Below are 21,230 nucleotides of genomic sequence, written 5' to 3'. Positions count from 1 at the left end.
TTACTCAAACATCTGTGAGTTTCTCTTGGGCATGAAATCTGAGAGCAAACCTGCAGGGAGGGACCTGACGGTATCTGCATTCTTTCATTCAGGGACCCCAACTGGGAAATTGTCGAGATTCTTTTTAAAAAAATTATTTCATTATTATTATACTTCTTGTTATTTTATTATTATTTTTATTGGAGTTAAAAGGATCTTGATGCTGGGAAAGACTGAGGACAGAAGAGGGTGACAGAGGATGAGATGGTTGGATGGTGTCACTGACTCAATGGACATGAGTTTGAGCAAACTGCAGGAGATAGCGAAGGACAGGGACGCCTGGCGTGCTGCAGTCCATGGGGTTGCAAGGAGTGGGACACGACTGAGCAACTGAACAACAACAACACATTTGCTTTACAATGTCGTGTTTGTTTCTGCTGCAGCGCAGTGAATCAGCCACACACACACATGTACCCCCTCTTCCTTGCACTTCCTTCCTACTGTTGATTCTTGCCTACGCTGCGTCAAGCTCTGGACCAGTTGACCACGGCTTGGCCACCCGGCTTGAGCCTCGGTCCCCACAGCCCTGGTGTCTTGGACCCTCATGGTCCCCATGACAACCACACGCTACGCTTGGGAGGTTACGCTGGACCAAGGCCCTTCAGGGGGTCAGATCCAGCCAAAGCCGCTCTGTCTCCAAGTAGCCTTGTTTGTGGTTTTCGCAGGATAGTTCACTTCCTTTCACCAGGGCTGGCTTGCTTTCCTTCAGGATTTGGATTCTGCTTCTTTCTACTCTGTCGGTGCATTGCAGGTGCCCCAGCAGAACCTGAAGCCCTGTGTCCGGCTGCTGAGTGGTTCCACGCGGCCCCCAGATGCAAAAAGGGTGGAAAGAGCCTCAGCGCAGGCCTGGGGGCTGGGGAGGGCCTGCGAGACTTGTTCTAATCTGTTGCCCCCAACATCTAAGCGGTTGGAGTTGGAGCAATTTTGAGCTTGGATAACCTACGTAATCACATCTCTGAGCTTTTTCCTTGAGGAATGGACAGAATCTATCTGAACTTTGGCAGTACGCTCTCCACTACATAACTGAGCCAGAGGGCTCACCTGGGAGCTGCAACTGTCGTCTGTAAGGGGACAGTCAGGAAGACAGTGGTTTCGTGGGGTTTGGACATTTTCATTCAGCTCGCACGTGCTCCGTCCCCTAGGAAGGAGGAAGAAGGCGTGGGAGAGAGGCTGAAGTGTCCTCCCCTAAGCATTGAACTTGCTGATGGGTGCTGAGTCTTAAGGAAGGAAACCGACAGCTGGAGTCAGCCCTCTGACTGCATCTATCCCTCCCTGAGAGCCTGGGTAGGAAATGGGAACGCTTCGGGCTGTGTGGACACCCAAGTCCGGGGAGGCTTCTGATGCAAATGTGCACATGCGGCCCTGTCCCGCCTGCCCACTGGGGGTCTGCATGTGGGCTGTGCTGGGGAAAAGGGGTCCCCTCCGGGGCTGGTCAGCCTTGCTCTGCTTAAGGATGTGTATCTAGCCGCTTTTAATGATGTTCAAGTCATGACACAGCGCTGCATGGGAAAATACCATTTCTTTATTAAAACTGCTTTATGAAGTCTGTTTTTCACCAATGCATGGAGCTGCCGTGTGTGTGTGTGTGTGTGTGTGTGTGTGTGTGTGTGTGTGGTGTGTTTCCTCTATGGTTAAGACGAGGCTGTCTGCAAGTTTTGCAGACTTTTCTTTTGAAAGGCAGCTCCACTGAGTCGCATCCTGGACTGAAACGGCTTGTGCTGCGCAGACAGGAGCGCCATTCCCCCACCTCTCATTGGCCGTTTATGGGGCTCCGCGGTTTTCAGATGGTGCGAGCCGAGAGGATGCCAAATGTCTTGCCAGTTCATAACCAACAGCAGACAGGGCTCGTTTCAAAATGCCACTGCTCAGAGCATCTGTCGTTATTAAGGAAGACGCTCCAGTGCTGCAGAGGACTTCAATTCTGCTTTCCTCGCCACTTACCGAGCTAGAATAATATGCAGTTTGTGGATGAAACAAACGTGTTGGGGCCATGGTGCCAATGGCTGAATTTTTGTGTTCCCTTTATTACTGACTGTAAAATAAACTTTGGCCTTTTTAATAAATATAATAAAAACGCTCCGTGAATCAGGAGAGGGTGACCCATTACGTCCATTTAACATTTTCGTAATAAAAAATGCAACCCCGACACACATTCAAGACCAAGGTTCATAAAGACCCCATCACCAGGCTGAGAAATCGCCCTGCTACCTGACAGCCCCATGCTAGGAGGGGACCGAAACAGGCCTTCACACGGGTGTGCTTACGCACAGACACACACACAGGCACACACAGGGCCCTGCTCTGCCCCAGGGTCTCCGGAGCTCCCTGGCTAATTCGATAGCATCTCCAAAGGAATGCTTTTAGCTGCCTCACACTTCTCTCTCAAGGAGAATTTGAATAATAACGAAACGCAGGCAGAGGCTGCCCCAGACAAGATGGTTTCGTTTCAGTGAAAGAGTCACAAGAGAGGGAACCTCGGGCCGGGAGCCATCTGGGGAGTGTCGGCCAGGCGGGAGGCTGTCTCCTTGCTCAGGAAGCCCCTGGCCACTTTTGATATTTGAAAGTGATGCAAACCAGAGGGCCCGGAGCGCGGTGAGCTGGGAGCTCGACCTCGGAAGAGCGATTGGCGTGCCTCCGTTCCAACCTTTCGGGCTCTGTCTTCGGAATCTGTGTCTCCACTTCTTCCAGGGGGCTTCCTGTGTTGTCTGCTTCCAACACGCGGGCCTGGGTTGCCTCCGCCGGGGAGATGCCGGCTCAGATTAACCGGGTGCCTGAGCGTCCCGCTGTGCCACCCCCCATCAGTTTAAGATACAGGCTTGATTCAAGGAGGATCAGCCCGTCAGCGTGTCAGGAGCTGCTCCAGAGACGCCGCTGAGCTGGTGTTGGTCGTAGGGGGGCAGGGGTGGGGCGGAAGTTTATCTGGCATTTGGAATCTGTGCAGGAATAATCCAGAATACTGACCAAGGAAAGAAGTATGTAGAACCCACATCATCAAATTTTCACCTTTATTTTCAAGGGATTTCTCTCCACAGTCGCTTTCACTGAGGTTTCATTGAAGCACTGAATGAAAACTCATTATTTCGCCAATGGTCATTTGACCAAGAAAAATATTCTAAAAAGAGGGCGGGGGTAACAATAATGGATGGTTTTCTCTGCCATGGGAAAGGGAAGTGAAGGATGGATGCTGGACACACTGACCAGAGTCCACTTTAAAGACATGACTTTGTCCTTTGATTCTCATGAAAATGACCAAAGCCACTGAGCGACAGGCTGTTGACAAGTGCTGTTGCCGGAGTCCCTGGTCTCTAGGTGACAGGAACAAGCTCTTTCTCAAAGTTTCTCTGGCTTCATCACACCCTGTCTCCTCCGTCTTCCATCTTCCTTCATTCTCTTGGTTACGCAGCCACCCGGAGGGCCAACCCCTAGTGTCTGCCCATCCTGCCTGTGGTCATCTCTCCTCCCACTGCTCCCAGCCCCCAGGGCACCACCCCCAGCCCATCTGCATCCATCCAGAGTGGATTCAGGAAGCCAGGGGGTCTCCTCTCCCCAGCTGAAGTAAGAAACTTTGAGCGACATCCCAGGGAAGCTGAAGGATGTGCCTCATACGTTGTTGCTTCTAAGTCAAGTTTCAAATACCACTGAAGTGTGCACAGCCTGGCACTCACCCTAGAAGGGCCAGTGGCCTAAGACACCTGAGTCATCTCTGAGCATCACCCAGTGACTCATTCACTGTCTGGTTGACCTATTGCAGGCCCCAACCTTCTCGGGAGAGACCCTTTAAACTGACTTGTGTCCTGGAACCTCTCCACATCCTCAGTGTCACCAACCCAGAGGCATGTCTGCAGCTGCAGAAGCAGTGCACCCCCTGCTGGAGCCCCTGCAGGGTGGGCTGCCTCACGCTATGCCGTTCCCTGAACTGTGTGGACACAGACTGTGGCTTCCTCATGTCAGAATTCAGTTCAGTACCCGGGGTGTGCACACTGTGATACCCACCTTCCCTCATCTGTGTCCCTGTTTTAGCCTTGTTGATCTGTTCACTGACCCTCATGGTCCCTCCTGTCTGCTAAACACTTGCATGCCGTCTTTTTCTAATTGGCAAAAGCGTGTTTTACAAAGTTGTGCTGGTTTCTGCCATACAGTGCAAATCATTATAAATACATATATATATCTCCCCTCCCTCTTGAGCCTCCCTCCCTTCCTCTCATCCCACCCCTCCCAGAGTACAGGCTCTGCTCCCTGAGTTACTAACAGTCATCCAGGTGGTGTTAGCCGTAAAGAACCTGCCGGTCACATGCAGGAGACATAAGAGACACAGGTTCAATCCATGGGTCAGGACGATGCCCCTGGAGGAAGGCATGGCAACCCAGTTCAGTATTCTTGTCTGGGAAATCCCATGGACTGAGGAGCCTGGTGGGCTACAGTCCATGGGTCGCAGAGTCGGACATGACTGAAGTGGTTTAGCATGCACACGCTACTTCACGCGCGACAGTGTCTCTCTATATATATATCAATGCTACATCTTCATCTCATCCCACCCTCTCCTTCCTTCACTGTGTCTGCAAGCCCATTCTCTGCTAGGCTCATCAGTTCCATCTTTCTAGACTCCATGTATATATGCATTGATATACGATACTTGTCTTTCTCTTTCTGACTTACTTCCCTCTGCATAAGAGGCTTTAGGCACCATACAGTCTTATACAGGCGGTCTGTGTCCTCAAAACCCCTCCCGCCCGCCCAGCATTAGCTCTTCACTGAGGTGTTGATCAGCCCAGAGACTTCCTAGCTGCTGAAGTCAAGCTGGGGTGCTTCCTTAACACACCTCCTACCTTGCAGTTGCCTGTCACCACCACTAGAACCCTGGGCTGTAACTTCCTATTTGCTTGCTGGCCAGCCTCTCAGGGAATGTCACACAGTAGGGCAGCATCTGCCTCGGGCAGCTTCCTAACCCCAGCGCCCCGCAGGCTGGCACTCGATGAGAAAGTGGTGGGTGGAGACCTTTTGCTGGAGGCTTTTCCCGTTACTACCCCAGGCCGCCGCCCTCACTGGGTCCTCCAAGAACTCGTTAGGTTTCAGTGGTCCCTTTGGGTAGCTCGTCTCGGTAGCATCCTTGCACCATAACATTCCCAGCGATGCCTCTGCCGCTGTAATATTCACGGAAAACCCTCGAAAGCAGCCTGCTGTCCAGCCTTCCATGAGCTCCTCCAGGTGCTGGGAATCAAGTCAGGACAGGCGTCATACCAGAGAGGGCACCTGCTTCTTGAGGTAGCTTATGGCCCGTGAGGTCTGCAGCCAATGGGGTTGTTGTTCTTCAGTCGCTCAGTCGGGTCCGACTAATTGTACTGCAGCACACTCGGTTTCCCTGTCCTTCACTATCTCCAAGTTTGCTCAAACTCATGTCCATTGATTCAATGATGCCATCCCACCATCTCATCCTCTGCTGCCCCTTTCTCCTCCTGCCCTCAATCTCTCCAAGCATCTGGGTCTTTTCCAAAGAGTTGGCTCTTCAAATCAGGTGACCAAAGTATTGGAGCTTCACCTTCAACATCAGTCTTTCCAATGAATATTCAGGGTTGATTTCCTTTAGGATGGACTGGTTGGATCTCCTTGCAAGGAACTCTCAAGAGTCTTTTCCAACACCACAGTTCAAAAGCATCAATTCTTTGGCACTCAGCTTTCTTTATGGTCCAAATCTCTCATCTGTACATGGCTACTGGAAAATCACAACTTTGACTAAATAGACTGGTATATTGTCTGTAATGGTTTGCATGCAGGGAACTATGGGGGTGAGGGAGGGGGAAAGGGGTCGCAAGAAGTGAATCAGAATAGGAAGGATGATTAAGTAACGGTGTCAAAGCATGCAGGCAGGAAGGCATGGAGGTAGGGCGGGTGAATGAAGGGGAGAAGGACAGGTTCCCAGCACCTCCTGTCCACCTCCCCAGCCTAAGGGCTCTCATGGAAGCACAGGGTCACCTCACCGCGTCCTCTTCTTGCTGCTAATTGAGGATGACGGTGTGTTGTTCTAATGGAAGAAAACCTCTGACCAACTCTCCAACTCAAGAGAAGTTTCTATTTCTTTCTATTTCTTCCTAGAAGTGACAGTTCCATTCAAATAATGTTAAATGATTATTTCAATGGCCCGCTCCAAAGAACATAGGTTTTGTTTTTTCAAAAGCCATTTCCAGATGGAACACTGCGTCCCTTTGTCTGTCTGACCATCTGGTTCGTTCCCTCCCAGACACGCCCTGTCTGTTTCCCTCCTCCCCACACCAGGTCACCTGCAGACGTGGAGCGAGACCCCCAGAGCTGGCTGGGGACAGCTCCCGGTCAGGGTCACATGGCCAGAGTGGGATGTGTCACAAAGCCCTCAGCACAGTCCCTGCATTTTCGCTTTTTCATCTGAAGTGAAAAATGTAGCTGCTTGCAGTTTGGGGCTCCTGTTTGAGTTTTATGTTTGACTTTGTTATTTCGGGACTAAGATTTTATAAAAATGCCTGGCTTGGAACAGCCTGGGGGTGACTGCCTGGGGGGGTGGTCCCCTTATCTCAGTAAGAGAGCTCGGACCAGGCCATTTGTGGGATGTGCTTGTGACTCCTACACATGTGCAAAGACCTGCCTCTCACTGCCTGTTACTCTATGAGCGTTGTGTTCCTCTGTGTCAACTGGGAGGGAGCAGGGGGCCCTGCTTGAGGAAGGGGGCTGGAAGTGGGGGAGGTGTCAGAATGTGAGAAAGAGGGGCCTGACTCCTGCGCATCCTGGGACTCCCTTGATCTGTGGGCCTTGAGCTGGGAGCCAGCCCCTCTCCAAGGAACCTGGGTGTTCTTCGTTCCCTGGGGCCAGAGCACAAGGTGTCCTCTGTGGAAAACACCGCCTTCTAGGTACCTTCCTTAGATGCAGCGAAGCCCAGCCCAGGGAAACGCGGCTCCCAGTGGCTGGGGAAGCCAGAGGGGCCACTGACGGGAAGCGGGGAGTCCCAGGAGAGCGTCTTTCACACACAGCCCACAGAGTCCAGGCTGTGTGGCAGCTTGTCCCCAGGTGCGGATCCTGTGCTCTGTGCCTAGTCCTTAGCCGTGTCTGATCTCTGGGACCCCATGAACTGTAGCCCACCAGGCTCCTCTGTCCACGCAGGTCTTAGGGCTCCAGAAGTTTCCTGTATCACAGTATGTGAGTAGCGGACTCACTAAACCATGGCTTAAAATCAGTAAGACAACTCATTTTGAAAGTGGAAGGAAAGACAAACCCAGACAAACAGAGCTTAGAAAGGAAACTGGAAGAAAGATGAAGACGGATTCGTCTACATGGTTTTAAAGCCCTGCAAGAAGAGCCTCAGGGGATGAGAAGCCACTGGGATTCACAGTCCTCCTATTTGCCACGGCAGCGACCACATGGCCTGCAAGCCCTGGTGTAGCCCCTCTAGACAGAGAGGCCTCCCGTCACCAAGCTCTTCCGTGCTGTCTTCACCCCGCTTAGAGTCTCCCCTTCCCTTTGAGAGTCAATTCCAGGGTCCCCGAGGAGGAGAAAGGGGTCTGGGGCTCTCAAAACCAAGATAGGGGTCTGGAATTCTCAAGGAGGAGGAAAGGACAAACCTTTTTTTTTTTCTTTCCTCTGCATTCCTTAGTCTTAGTCACATAAAATGGGTTTTTTCCTTTAAGCCTGGAACTGATGATTACACAACTCAGTTTAAACTCTGTATTAGCGATTATATAACAACAGTGTATCCTGCTTGAGGACAGTTTCTCCTTCCTGAAAACCTTCTGACTAATCCTGATATTTTAGAATGTATATTAAGGGAGTGGTCTAGTAGTATCTTTCCATCGTTAAGCTCTAATCCTATTATCCCAAAATGCAAATTGTGGGAGTGGGTCTGCTAAAATTTTCACAAACTTGAGATATTCTTTTGATTTATTGCAATAACTCATTAAACAGGTATACAACTCCCTTGCTAACATTGGCAAGGGGGGCACTCTCCATCCCCTTTCTGACGTCTGTGTCAGAAGCTTTCTTTGTCCCTTTTTTTCCTTTAATAAAACTCTGCTACACAAAAGCTCGTGAGTGATCAAGTCTGGTCCCTGATTCTGAAGCTAAATCTTCTCTGGAGATCACAAATCCAACATTGTTCACCATAAACTAGCAGCCTCACACTGGTCTTTGTTGAGCCAGTGACACTAGGGAGCTCTGGGTTCAAATCCTGTCCTTTCATTTGGCCATACACCAAACAGCTACTGAGATCTACAATGCATCGAGTACCGAACTAGCTGTGGGGCAATGGGCCCGTTTCCAGGCTTTCCTATACCTCTGCTTTCTTACAAGTAAAGGATAAAAATAAAACCATCTTAGAACAAGTGAGAGGATCAAACATGATAATGAACATAAAGCACAGGGCATAGTCCTTGACGCAAAGGAAGGGACAGATACAAACACTTGTGCTCATTATAGAGGGGCTGGCTCTCTGAGCTGAATTTTGAAGGTCAGGGAGACTTGGGAGCTGAGGTGGGAGGAACCGTGCTGGAGGTGACACTTAATGGCCCTCCAGTTATGGGCAGGGAGTCGCTTATCTCCCTGACCAAAATTGAAGCTTTTTGAGGACAGGTAACAGTTCACACATCTTCTGAAGATCTTCTGAGCAGTGCTGTTCAATGCGTGCTCTGTTTTCTGATGGACCAATGGTCAGGGTGGAATGGTGGCCCCACTTCCCTTAATGAAAAACCTGCAGTAAGATCCAGTAGGGAGTCTCTGTGCCATTGGGAAGAGTGACCCTATGGAAACTTCATGCACGATGAGAGTGTTCACTGGTGCTGTCATCACTATTACGGTCATTTGAGCGCATGTTCAGTCACGCACTGCGGACTGTAGCAGTCTTGTGACCCTGTGGACTGTCCCTGCCAGGCTCCATGGGATTCTCCAGGCAAGAACACTGGAGCAGGTTGCTATCTCCTCCTCCACAGGATCTTCCCGGCCCAGGGATCTAACCACTGTATCCCGCATTGGTAGGTGGATTCTTTACTGTGGACCCACCTGTTAGTTATTATTTTAACTATCTCCTATGCTCAACACCACTCAGCTTGTCCAACACCTTTCTCATAAGTAGGAAAAAAATGTTCAAGTAGGTGGGGTACTCACCCAAGCTGGATTCACAGGGGTCTCCAACCCATCTTTGGGTCCATCTGGCCAACCGAACTGTGGCCAACCGGAAGCAGCATCGTGTAGCCTGTGTGTCTTGAGACCATTCCTGTCATGTCATGGAGTCAGAAAAAAGGGGAAAAATGGAGTTTAGAAAGGAAAAAACTGTCCACACATTTCCACCTTTAGGTAATCGAAATGTGTGAGAAGATGGTCTTAGAGATCACCTACGGGTCTGTGGAATACTTCATTTTCTGCTCTTTTTTCCTTCTTCTCAGAATGTTCTATCACAGTGGAAGAAAATAACAGGTCACCTCTATGCCTTTGGCTACTGGAAACTTTCCAAGGTGAACTAAAAATAAGTGATGGATGAGAATGTGTTCTGATACCAGTGAGAGAACCGGGTTGGGTGAGAATGGCCCCGTTCTCTTTGAAGGAAAGAGGCAGGCCACGTGGAGAGGGCGACGGTGGGTGGTCAGGGAGACCAGGCTCTGCTTTTGTCTCCATCAGTCATGAGTCAAGGCCTGCAGGCTCTCTATTCTCACATGTAAGTTGAGGGGCTGGGCCAACGCCTGAATACTCAGAGCTTTCCTCCCTCTGAAGCGCACCCCCTTTCCTATAGCTAGGGACTGGCAGCTCTCAGGATCCTGCCTGCCTGGGCACGGTGGTCCTCGGGGCACCTGGCAAAAGAGCCAAAGATACAGCCACTAGCAACTTAGCTGTTGTTGTTCAGTTGCTAAGTCGTGTCTGACTAATTGCAATCCCAAGCACTGCAGCACGCCAGGCTTCCTTGTCCTTCACTACCTCCCAGAGCTTGCTCAAACTCATGTCCATCGAGTCAGTGATGCCATCCAACCATCTCATCCTCTGTTGTCCCCTTTTCCTCCTACCCTCAATCTTTCCCAGCATCAGGGTCTTTTCCAGTGAGTAGGCTGTTCACATCATGTGACCAAAGTATTGGAGTTTCAGCTTCAGCATCAGTCTTTCCAATGACTATTCAGGGTTGATTTCCTTTAGGACTGACTGGTTTGATCTTCCTGCAGTCCAAGGGACTCTCAAGAGTCTTCTCCAGCACCACAGTTCAAAAGCATCAATTCTTCGGCGCTCAGCCTTCTTAATGGTCTAATTCTCACATCCGTACATGACCACTGGAAAAACCATAGCTTTGACTAAACGGAGCTTTGTCAGGAACTTAGCAGCACACAGTCCCCAGGTGTGGGACCTGTAATGACAGTCAGGAGCAGAGACAGAAGACCTGGAGATGGTCCCGCGCCTGCGGGGCTCTGACTCTACCAAAGTGGGGTGATGCACCCGCCAACGAGGGGAGGGGAAGTCTCCTGGCAACCAGCTTTTAACAAACTGCTTCCAAAGCTGCTTTAAATCACTTACCTGCTTCAATATCCCAACTGCCTGTGTATTTTTCATCTGTTCCCATCCCTACAGGCTATCTCCCCAATTCCATAAATCCAATCTGTCATCACTCAGATATGTTTTCAGGCTCTGAACAACCATTTTTTATACAAACCCAACGGATTAACCTCCATCAATTGTTTAACTGCAATCAAGACAAGTTCATAAACAATGTAAATATATTTACTATATTCCTTTACAAGAACAGTGAGTGTACAACCGGCCAAGGAAGCAAGATCAGAGGGAACGCTTCCCTATGCTTTATGGGACTATTCATGAGTATGGATTGCTATGTCTCTTTAATTTTACCTTGGCTGGAGGGAGCCTTATTTTCTTAGGGATTTAGGTTAGCTCCCAGATGTAAAAATCAGGATCAATCTTCTTTTTGAGTTAAAAAAAATTGCTCTCACATTCATTCTTGCCATTTTTCCTCAAGGCCCTCATTTCCCGCTCCCTTGCTAAAATTAACCGCCAGTTGTCGGTGGAATTTGTTTGCTAATTCCCCAGGTTCTCAAAGGTACTTGCTGGTGTCACGCAATAAACTTGACCAGCTCAAATTACCTAAGTTATCTCGAGTCATCTCTGGATGTTTCTGGGTGGATATGAGTGTTTCTGAGCTCTCTCCAGTTCACACGTCTGTTTTCCTTGTGAAATTAGAGCAGGGCAGCATTTTCAAGGATTAGGTTAGTGAAACACTACCACGTGTTCACGTCTTTCATCTGTTCCTTGAGCACTTCATGGTTATATTTCAAGAGTGTCTCCCATTTGGCAAACACTATTCTAGGCACCAGTCAACCCTAAAGGAAATCAACCCTGAGTGTTCATTGGAAGGATTGCTGCTGAAGCTGAAGCTCCAATGATTTGGCCACCTGATGCGAAGAACCAACTCATTGGAAAAGACCCCAGTGCTGAGAAAGATTGAAGGCAAAAGGAGAAGATGGTGGCAGAGGATGAGATGGCTAGATAGCATCACCGACTCAAAGGACATGGGATTGAGCAAACTCCAGGAGACAGTGAAGGACAGAGAAGCCTGGCATACTCAGTTCATGGGGTTGCAAAGTCAGACACAACTTAGTGCCTGAACAGCTACAACAGTTCTCGGCACTAGGGACCCAGCAATGGAAAGACAGACATAGTTCCTGCCCTCACGGTGCCTCCCCTCTAGTGCAGTGGGATAGACCAGAGTGAACAGGCCGAACAGGTGACGCACACGGCTTGCTAGCAGGGAGTAGTTGTGAATGGGAGCGTGACTAAAAAGAGAGGGTGTCTGGGTGGGTCCCTTGCTGGTTTCCGGACATGGAACTGGGAATCGCTGGGCTGACATTTAGCTCTGGCAAAGAGCATCAGCCCTCGGGCACCCTGCCTGCCCTCCGCTGGCCCTAACCTGCCTGCTTCCTACATCTTTTCACCTGTGCGCACTGCACCTCGCTTGACTCTCTCTCTGAGCTCGTCCTATCCCCCCAACCCTCCCAGCCCCCCACCGCCCTGGCTCTGCCCTGGTTCTTCCTCTTTTGTTCTCTGGTCTCCGGATATGCACTGAGGTTTCTTTCCTGATTGTCCTTTGCTCACTGGTCTTGCATTTTAGTCTTTTTCTTTCTCTTTTTCTCTCTTTTTCTGTCCAACAAGCAGAAGGAATTCAGGCATGTCCTGGATAAGCCCAGCAGGGAAGTGCTGCTGTGGTTCTGTGATGATACAAAGTCTACTTTCACTGCAGCAAGGGAGTAGAAATTGGAATCAAACATTGGGGGAAAAAAATCAGAAATAATTTGCTTTAGAAACACAGTTATACATTTTTATGTGAATCAGAAATTTGAACAGTTTTTGTTAAAATGCATTCCACAGAATTTGTACAGAGATCCTCACTTTTGGTCACGGTAGTCATGCCTTCATGGAGAGATTTTCCTAGACCGAGTGTGAAAAGGATAGAAACACTTGCCGTTTTGCAGAGAAAGATGCATGTTCCTCTGGAAACAATCACGATTGTGCAATTTTTGATTGAATGTGTGTTGCTAGATTTTTGCAGACACTTTAGTGCCAGAATGAGAAGCGTGTTATGGTGGGGAATCCATTCCTCCTCACCTGTCTTTCCGGGCCGCTGTCTGGGGGTGCATCGCAGTTTGCTCCGCGTTTCTCCAGCCTTGTTCCTGCCTCCCCACAATCCTTCAGTGCCGCGTCGCCCCCCCTTTCATGCCCCATGAATCCCGGGCACTCTGCCATCCCATTACAGCCTCCTTCCGCATGCCCCCCTCCCCCTGACCTCTCAGGCAGTTCCTGGCACGCCTCCAGGACCCCCTACCTTTGGCTGTTAGAGTTTCGGAGCACAGCAGCTGTGACCGGCTTCTCTGCTGGGCCCTGACTCTGGGCTGGATGGAAACCTCTGCCGTTCCAGCTTGCACGGCCCTGGGGACACCCCCGTGCGTGCAGCAGGCTGTGTAGGCTCTCGGGTCAGAGCCAGGGCTCCAGTGCCCAGCTGCCCTCCACCTGGTGAGATGTTCTCCTTAAAGGGGACACAGGAAGCCTCGTTCGATGCCTGCTCACCAAAGTCACCGCCTCCCCCAAAGTCCGAGCAAGGGACGCTGAAGGTTAAGTGTATCTCCAGTTGCTTGTCTCCCTCTGGTTACCTTTTCCAAAGTGTAACCTTCCAGGGACCTCGAACCCATGGCTCTGGGATGTGCACTGGCCTCGTCCAGGCTGAGGGTCCTCGTGCCCAGGGGAAGGTGAAGGAGCAACGACCCTTGCTCGCTTGCTGTGGCTCCATTTTCAAATGCAGGCATGCTCAGTCGCTAAGTCCTGTTCCTTTTTACGACCCCGTGGACCGTAGCCCGCCAGGCTCCTCTGTCCATGGGATTCTTCAGGCAAGAATACTGGAGTGGGTTGCCATTTCCTCCTCCAGGGGGTCTTCTCCACCGAGGGATTGAACCCACATCTCCTGTGTCTCCCGCCGTGACAGGTGGATTCCTGACCACTGGGTCACCTGGGAAGCCCCTCCATATTTAAATAGAAGAGGCTAAATCAGAAGACTGCCTGGCCTTTGTAACAATCAGGTGATCACGGGGATGCTGTGAGGAGTTAGCTGAGTGCAAAGCATCTTTACAAAGAAGCTGGGGGATGGCTCCTCGCCCCATCCTGGTGGGTCCTCGAGGCATCAGTGGACTAGGGGCCCGCTGCCTCTGAAGCCCCCAGACTCAACTCTCTGGGTCCTCTTGCTCCTGCAATCTAAGGACTGTTATGGGGCTTCAGACTTTTTCTGGTTTCCACTCTGTAATAATCCTCCTTCCATTTTTTAAAAACTAAAGCAAAGCTGGAGAGAGAGACAAGCAACACGATCCTCCCGCGGTAGGAAGCAGGGACACAAGCTCTCTTTGTTTCCATCCGTGAGGCCCTCGGACTGATGTCAACGCCAGAAGGCCGTGCCGGCAGCCGTGCAGTCGCTCTTCTGCCTCATTTGCATTCCAGCCCGTCTGCGTTCTGACCTGTGTAGAGGAACGCATCTCATGTAGAAAATGCGCGAGCAGAAAAACACAAATGCGAGATGCCGTCGGAGAACAGATGTGCTCCGCAGTGCCCGCTCCACCCCACGCTCCCGATCCCCAGCTGCGTCTGAGCAACTCCGAGCCTCTGTCCACGGTCTCTGCAGCCCGGGTCACCACCTGTGTTGTGTTTCTTTCTCCTCCCCACTTAGCAAGTCAACATACACTCTGAAAAAAAAAAAAAATACTGACTTCCAGCTCCTTCAGGAAACGGGGTCTGAAAAGCTTCAGCTTGGGTATCAAGTCCTGCTGTAGATGTTGGAGGGTTGTCTGGTGACTTCTCGGTGATTTTTGAGTCCAGTATCTGGCCAAGACCATTGCCAGATCATTCTTCTTCAAGCTGGAATCACCCTCCATGATAGAATCAATCAAAATACTTTGCAAATAAAGACACTGCCAGTCCCTTCCAGCTAGCTAACTGCTAGGTGGAGAAGTATCAGTGACTCTGACTTTTGGGCTACTCACTCCTGAACTTCAGTTTATATCTTTAAGAACTAATGCTTGCCTAGATATATTTTGCAGAAAATTGGGGAGATTTGTTTTCTTATTTTTCTTATTTTTATTGTAAACATCTTGTTACTTTAAATATTATTTTAGCTATGTTTGATATAATTTTCTTATTTTGTGGCATCCTACTTTTTTTGCACTGGTTCCCCCCTGGTGGCTCAGATGGTAAAGCGTCTGCCTACAATGTGGGAGAACCAGGTTCAACCCCTAGGTCAGGAAGATATCCTGGAACAGGAAATGGCAACCCACTCCAGTAGTCTTGCCTAGAAAATCCCATGGATGGAGAAGCCTGGTAGGCTACAGCCCATGGGGTCGCAAAGAGTCGGACACTACTGAGCTACTTCACTTTCACTTCACTTTTCCCCCTTGAGAATATAGCATACAATTTTGTATTCAACACAGGGAAAACAAGCTACCTTTTATAGAAGTCCAAGTTACATAAAATGTCAGAAATGAATGAGCCTTTTAGCATTCTGGTATCTGACCCTGGATGTACTCCTAGTGGGAGATAAAAGTTAAAATCAGTTTCTGGAAAGACTTTTCTAAGGGCCTCCTAGGGGTGCTGCTTTCTACGCACAGAGTTGCTACCCACCAGGAAATGATGAAATGGTCCAAGCTGTTGGGTGAGGCCAGCCTGGGCCTTGGAGGATGGCTCCTGTCCCCAGAAGTGGCAGCAACGCTTCCCAAAGAGGGGACGTGATGAACGCCCAGCTTGGCCATAGTGGAAGACAGGGCAAACAACAACAACAAAAAATCACTCTATGTAACTTATTCAAGTGTGACCCAGCAGATACTTGGAGCACCTGAGCTGGTAAAGATACTCAATCGAATTAAAAGCTGAACACTGAGATGACCGGGTTGGGGATGGTCACCATCCAGCCAGGTCTCCTTGGAGCTACTTTTTCCAGGAATCGTCCTGCTTTGCTTCGTCCCCCGTGGGAAGGGTTGGGTCTTGAACTCTTTGTGAAGTCTTGGAACACATCACAAGGATTAATCACCATTAGCTCTTTATTTTAACAGCTGCCTGCTACCTCCGAAGCCCACGGCAGCTGTGGCTCCCTCCCTCTGCTGCTATCCCGGGTCCGTTGCAGCTGGAAACTTGCACACATAAAATGCAGATTTAAGCTGATTTTGAAATGTCTTATACTTGTTAATTGCTCCAATCTATATCACAAGCATAAAATCGCCGCTTTCACTTGACAGCCGGCTCCTCCTCGCCAGAGGCAGGAGCCCGTTTCTGTTTTCCTCTGGGTGAAGAGTGGACCTCCGTACACAGCCTTGTCTGGCCGCTTTCAGATCCCTGACACACTTGTGGACCGAATCTGTCCAGAAGTGACAGTGGTCTCTCCGCTCCGTGCTCATCTCTCTCCCCGGATGGACGTGGATGCAGCTGAGAATACGTCTTGAAGCCAGGTGAGCCACCGGCAGCAGAGATGCTCTCAGTCCTGTTTCCAGAGGAAATCTGGGGCTGTTTGCTGGACTTGCTGAGGCCAGAGGGAGACCTTTCTTTCCTGGTGCCATCACTGCCCTTTGCCAACAAGACACTCGCCTGACCGGTTCCACTCTAGCCTTTGCGTTTTTGCCTTGTTTTCACACTTTTGTGAATGGTCTGCATTGACACATGAATTTCTTCAGCCTCTGATGGTGCGGGCTATGAAATCTAGTGAGAAATGAGTATTTAAAGAATTTGTGTGCCTGAATGTGTGCCAGCCTGCTGTGCACGTAGACATAGACATGTTTTATCCTGGTTCTGAGATATGTGGATAAGATGGGGTCACTGCAATTTAATTATAGATCTTTTGGTTTTGTTTTGTTTTCTAGAAATTTGTATTCTAACATGAATAAACACAGGAGGAGGAATTCAAAATCTACCAAGTTGAAAAGTAAGTTAATTGTGACACGTGAGGCTATCTGGGATACTCTGCAGAAGTTCCAACAGGGATAGACTCACTGACATTTTAAATCACAAAGAAAAGCCTTATTTATACTTTGAAATGGTTCTGAGTGATTTGGTTTTTAGGTTAAAAGGGTCTTTTCTTTCCCCCATGTCTTTAATTGTGTGACTTTTGTAGCCCCATCTGCTGTTCATCAGTGGAATTGTTAAGGATTATGAAAAGCCTGGCATTTTTTTCTTTCTTTATTCCAATAGCATTTTGAAGTTTTTCCACAGAAATTCAAACCCGAGAAATCATTGACTATGTTTTTTGATGACTAGTTAAAAACATGCAAATATGATGGCTAATAGAACAGGAGAACTGCTTTAAAAAGAAGGAACTTCGAAGCCACCCAAGCCTGGAAAATATTTGGTATCACTCAACAAAAATTAGAGCTCTTTTCAATTTCAGGCTCTTTTGCGGCCCCATGGACTGTAGGCCACCGGGCTCCTCTGCCCACGGAATTCTCCAGGCAAGAACAGTACAGTGGGCTGCCATTCCCTTTTTCAAGGGACCTTCCCCACCCAAGGATAGAACCTGGGTCCCCTGCACTGCAGGTGGATTCTCCACCACCTGAGCCAGCAGGGAAGCCCCCACAGATGCAGGGGCAGGCAGTTCTTGTTCCCAGAGGCTAGGATGTCAGATTAAGCTCCTGAGTCTAACAAGGTGTCCTGATTCTCGGTTCATCTCAGGGGTCATTTAGACAGAAAACAATGCCTCTTCTCCCATGCAAAGGTAGGCTTTGGCAGGCTTGCCTCAGTGGCCCTCACAGGGGGAGTCAGGCTCTGAGTAATTGCATCCTCCCTAAGGCTGGGGAGCTCTCAAGGTGAACCCCAGAAAGCTCTGGAGCCCTTCCTCACCACCTGCTGTTGTCACGTAGGAGTTCTTCCAAGAGCATGATGAATTGCTGACCCGTCATGCCTCTGCCTCTAACCAAAGAACACAGTTTCCCAACTGGACCAACAACCAAGTCAAGATCATTCAGCCTGAATTGCCAGGCATCTCTTCCTCTGGCAAGATCTGATAGACTTGGATTTAGGTATCTTTTGGACAGCCTTCTTCCGGGCCCCCACGTTCCCTCCCACCTCGTTCTGTTCTCACTGTGGAGTCACACTTCAACAAGTAGATGGTTTCCTTGTCCGTCATAGAACTTGGTCATCTCATGCTCATACTGCAGAGCTGTGACCCTGCTTTTTAAAATCACTTGGAGTGTAGTAGCAATTCCTGAGCGGAAGATAGCCGATCTATCCTTCAATATATACATGAACGTTGGGTCCCCCTCATGAAGAGGAAACCCAGCACCCAATGTGCTCTTTCCTAGCCCAATAAACACCATTATTGCAAGGACTAATGCCAGTTCAGAAGAAACTGTAGCTGAAATTCTGCCCTGAGTCTCATATCCTAAGGAGGGGTCTTAAGAATTCATACTCCATATGCTTAAAGTGGGGGTCTACTGTGGAGAAGGGGCCCAGGACTAGAAATGCTCATTGCTGAAACACAGCTCTGGGAGAAGTTATTTCATTATATCTGTGTCAACTGATTGCTAAAGAGTGATACACTTAACCTTCACACACAGAAAATGCATGTTTATCAAGCCTTCCTGGATATGCTGTAAATGAACCAACCAACTGCAAAACTCCCAAAGCTTACTTCACTGTTTGTACAGTTGTGAAACCTAATAATGAATTTGTTTTCTTAATTAAATGTCATATTGCATATCCAACCTGACATTCCATTTGAAATGCAGGTTTGTTTCTGAATTTGGGGGCTTCCCTCATAACTCAGTTAGCAGAGAATCCGCCTGCAGTGCAGGAGACCCCTGGGTTCGATTCCTGGGTCAGGAAGATCTACTGGAGAAGCAATAGACTATTCGCTCCAGTATTCTTGGGCTTCCCTGGTGGCTCAGCTGGTAAAGAATCCGCCTGCACTGTGGGAGAGCTGGGTCTGATCCTTGGGTTGGGAAGATCCCCTGGAGAAGGGAAAGGCTACCCACGCCAGTATTCTGGCCTGAAGAATTCCATGGACTGTATAGTCCATGGGGTTGCAAAGAGTTGGACACGACTGAGCGACTTTCACTTTCAGCCTTTCACTTTCTGAACTTGGGACCAAAGTGAGCTCTCCCTCATCTTGTCAAGGGGGTGTGGACTGGGACAGCACAGGTGTAGCTGTTGGCAGTGGGTCTGCTGGTCACTCCCTTTGGTTGGAGCCAAGAGCCACTCTGGACAGAGAGCCAAGGTGCCTGCACTATGTCTTTACCCTGTTTCTCTGCAGTTTTCTGGAGATGAAAGAAAAACTTGTATGAAAGAAACAAAGGTAGCTGTATCCTTGGAATCCACGTGCCCGGCCCGTTTGTGGAGGTTTGTATTTCGCGTGTGCCCATCAGATTTCCCAGGTCCCTTTTGGTCCCGTGCTGCTAACCCTGCAGCGTGCTCTTTCATCCAGTCAGTAAACAAGCAATCCCTCTGGCTCCTGCACAAATGCCAGTGCATGGATGGGCCATTAAGAGAGCCTGTGCTGGGAGCTGTCGCCGCTCCTTCCGGGAAGGAAACACGTCCCCACGATGTTGTCCCGTGCTCCCCTACCCCAGGGCTGGGACTCTCCCGTCCCCGAGAAGCAGGGTTTTGATTTTAGTGGCGTGTGCTATGGCTTCATCCATTGTGTTCAGTGATTTGTCTTTCAGTCTCCATTAATGCTTCTGATTTCATTTCACACTCAACCAAACTGGAATCCTTGGTGGACCCATGAAAACAAGGGGGTGTGCTTTGGGACTGTCACACTTTGGTAACCGGAGCGGCCTTGAAGGCGGGACCAGGCTGGTGGCAGGCAGGTCGTGTCTACCTGAGCCTCAGGCCTAGAGGCTCCGCAAGCAGAGCACTCACGGCCTGCAGGGCCTGTCTGGCGGGGAGCGGGGCGACTCGGCAGCCGCTGTGATGCAGGGACTGTCTGGCCCTGCGGTGACCCTGGTGGACCACGAATATAACACTGAAGTTTCCAGAAAACAGTTGTCTGGTCCTATATTTTCCAAGCAGAAGAATGGAGTCAGGTAGAAAGGAAGCAAGCTGGAGCAACCTCACAGCTGGCTCTGAGAATTAGAAAGGAAAGAGGAGGGAAGAAAGAAAAAGAAATAGGAAGGAAAGAAGGAAGAGATGTTAAAAAAAGGGAAGGAGAGAGGAGGAAAGAAAGTAGCAATAGGGAGAGGAAATGAACTAAGAGAACTCACTGGAACTAAATTAGTAATTTGATATAGTATAATATAAGTATATATAACAAGCGTCACACCATTTTTAATAATAGTCACTACTACTTCTTAGATTTCTTCCTTAATTAAACTTGCAGTTAACAGGAATAAGCTGGGGTGAACCTGACATGACTTCCCTTGGCTGAATTACACAGCCCTCAAGTCACGTGGGCTTCCCTGGTGACTCAGATGGCGAAGAATCTGTCTGTAATATGGGAGACCCGGGTTCATTTCCTGGGTGGGTAAGATCCCCCAGAGAAGGGAACAGCAATTCACTCCAGTACCCTTACCTGGAGAATTCCATGGACAGAGGAGCCTGCCGAACTACAGTCTATGGAGCCACAAAGAGTGGGACACGATTGAGTGACTAACACATACACACACGTGCACACGCGTATGAGGGTATCTAAATACATTTGATGCAAAGGGGACAATGATAGATGCTTTTCAAATCATGATACTCAACGATTTCTCTGTCGGAGAACCCAGTACCAAATGCATGCTATCAGCACTCTTCAGGTGAAGACCCCCAGCACCCAGACCACCTCTAGCATCAGTGGAGAGGGTCCTTAGCAGCTGACTCAAGCCTCTCAGCCTCTGATGACCTCTTCATTTTGCCTCTTCTGAGAATCCTCTAGAAGTGAAACTGACTTGAATAAGTCACTGGAACTCTTTGAACTTTTTTTTCAATCTATAAATGACATGGTAAAAAATGCTCAATAAATAGAATCTGTTTTACGGGCCATAATCATGTACTGATAACCTGCTCTTAAATATCACCCTGGTTTATTCACAGGTGGTTTTCACTTAGTTTTAACTGGTTTTATTTTTTGTATAGGATGCAATGAAGAAGCCTTAAAATAATATGGCATTTCTAATAATTTCCAAAAAAGTTGAAGTTCAGTGATATTCTAGCAAAGTCCCAAATAATTAAAATATTTTTAAGGATTTATCTATGCAGTTGATTCAAGAGTATATAAACAAATGCCTGAGTTCTTTCTGGTATAAATTTTTCATGAAATGAAGGTAATGAAAAGTATCACTGGTCAAAAATTTAGTTAACATTCTGAGGATTCTCCAACAAGGCAGAACAAATCACTAGCAAGGACAAAAATCTCTAACATACAAGAGAAAAAATTGTTTCACAGTAAGAGAAATCTGTGGCATTAGCTATAATTCATGTTTTTAGGTGAATGTACTGCTAATCCTCAGAAACATCTTGATGATAAAACACCCAGTAGACAGTATCAGAAATGAAGACTGAGTTTCCACATGTTGGTTTAGGAGCCAATGACACCTGAATGGTTAAGGGCCAGTTCTAGGGACTTTCCTGGTGGTCCAGTGGTTAAGACTCTGTGCTTTCACTGCAGGAAGCGTCGTTTCAATCCCTGTCGGGAGAACGAAGATTCTGCATACCTTACATGCAGCAAAATAAAATAAACAAGATGTTAAAAA

The sequence above is a fragment of the Capra hircus genome, chromosome 26 (genome assembly GCF_001704415.2).
Source record: "Capra hircus breed San Clemente chromosome 26, ASM170441v1, whole genome shotgun sequence".
In the NCBI taxonomy this organism is placed as follows: Eukaryota; Metazoa; Chordata; class Mammalia; order Artiodactyla; family Bovidae; genus Capra; species Capra hircus.
Note: the sequence above shows the minus strand (reverse complement) of the source record.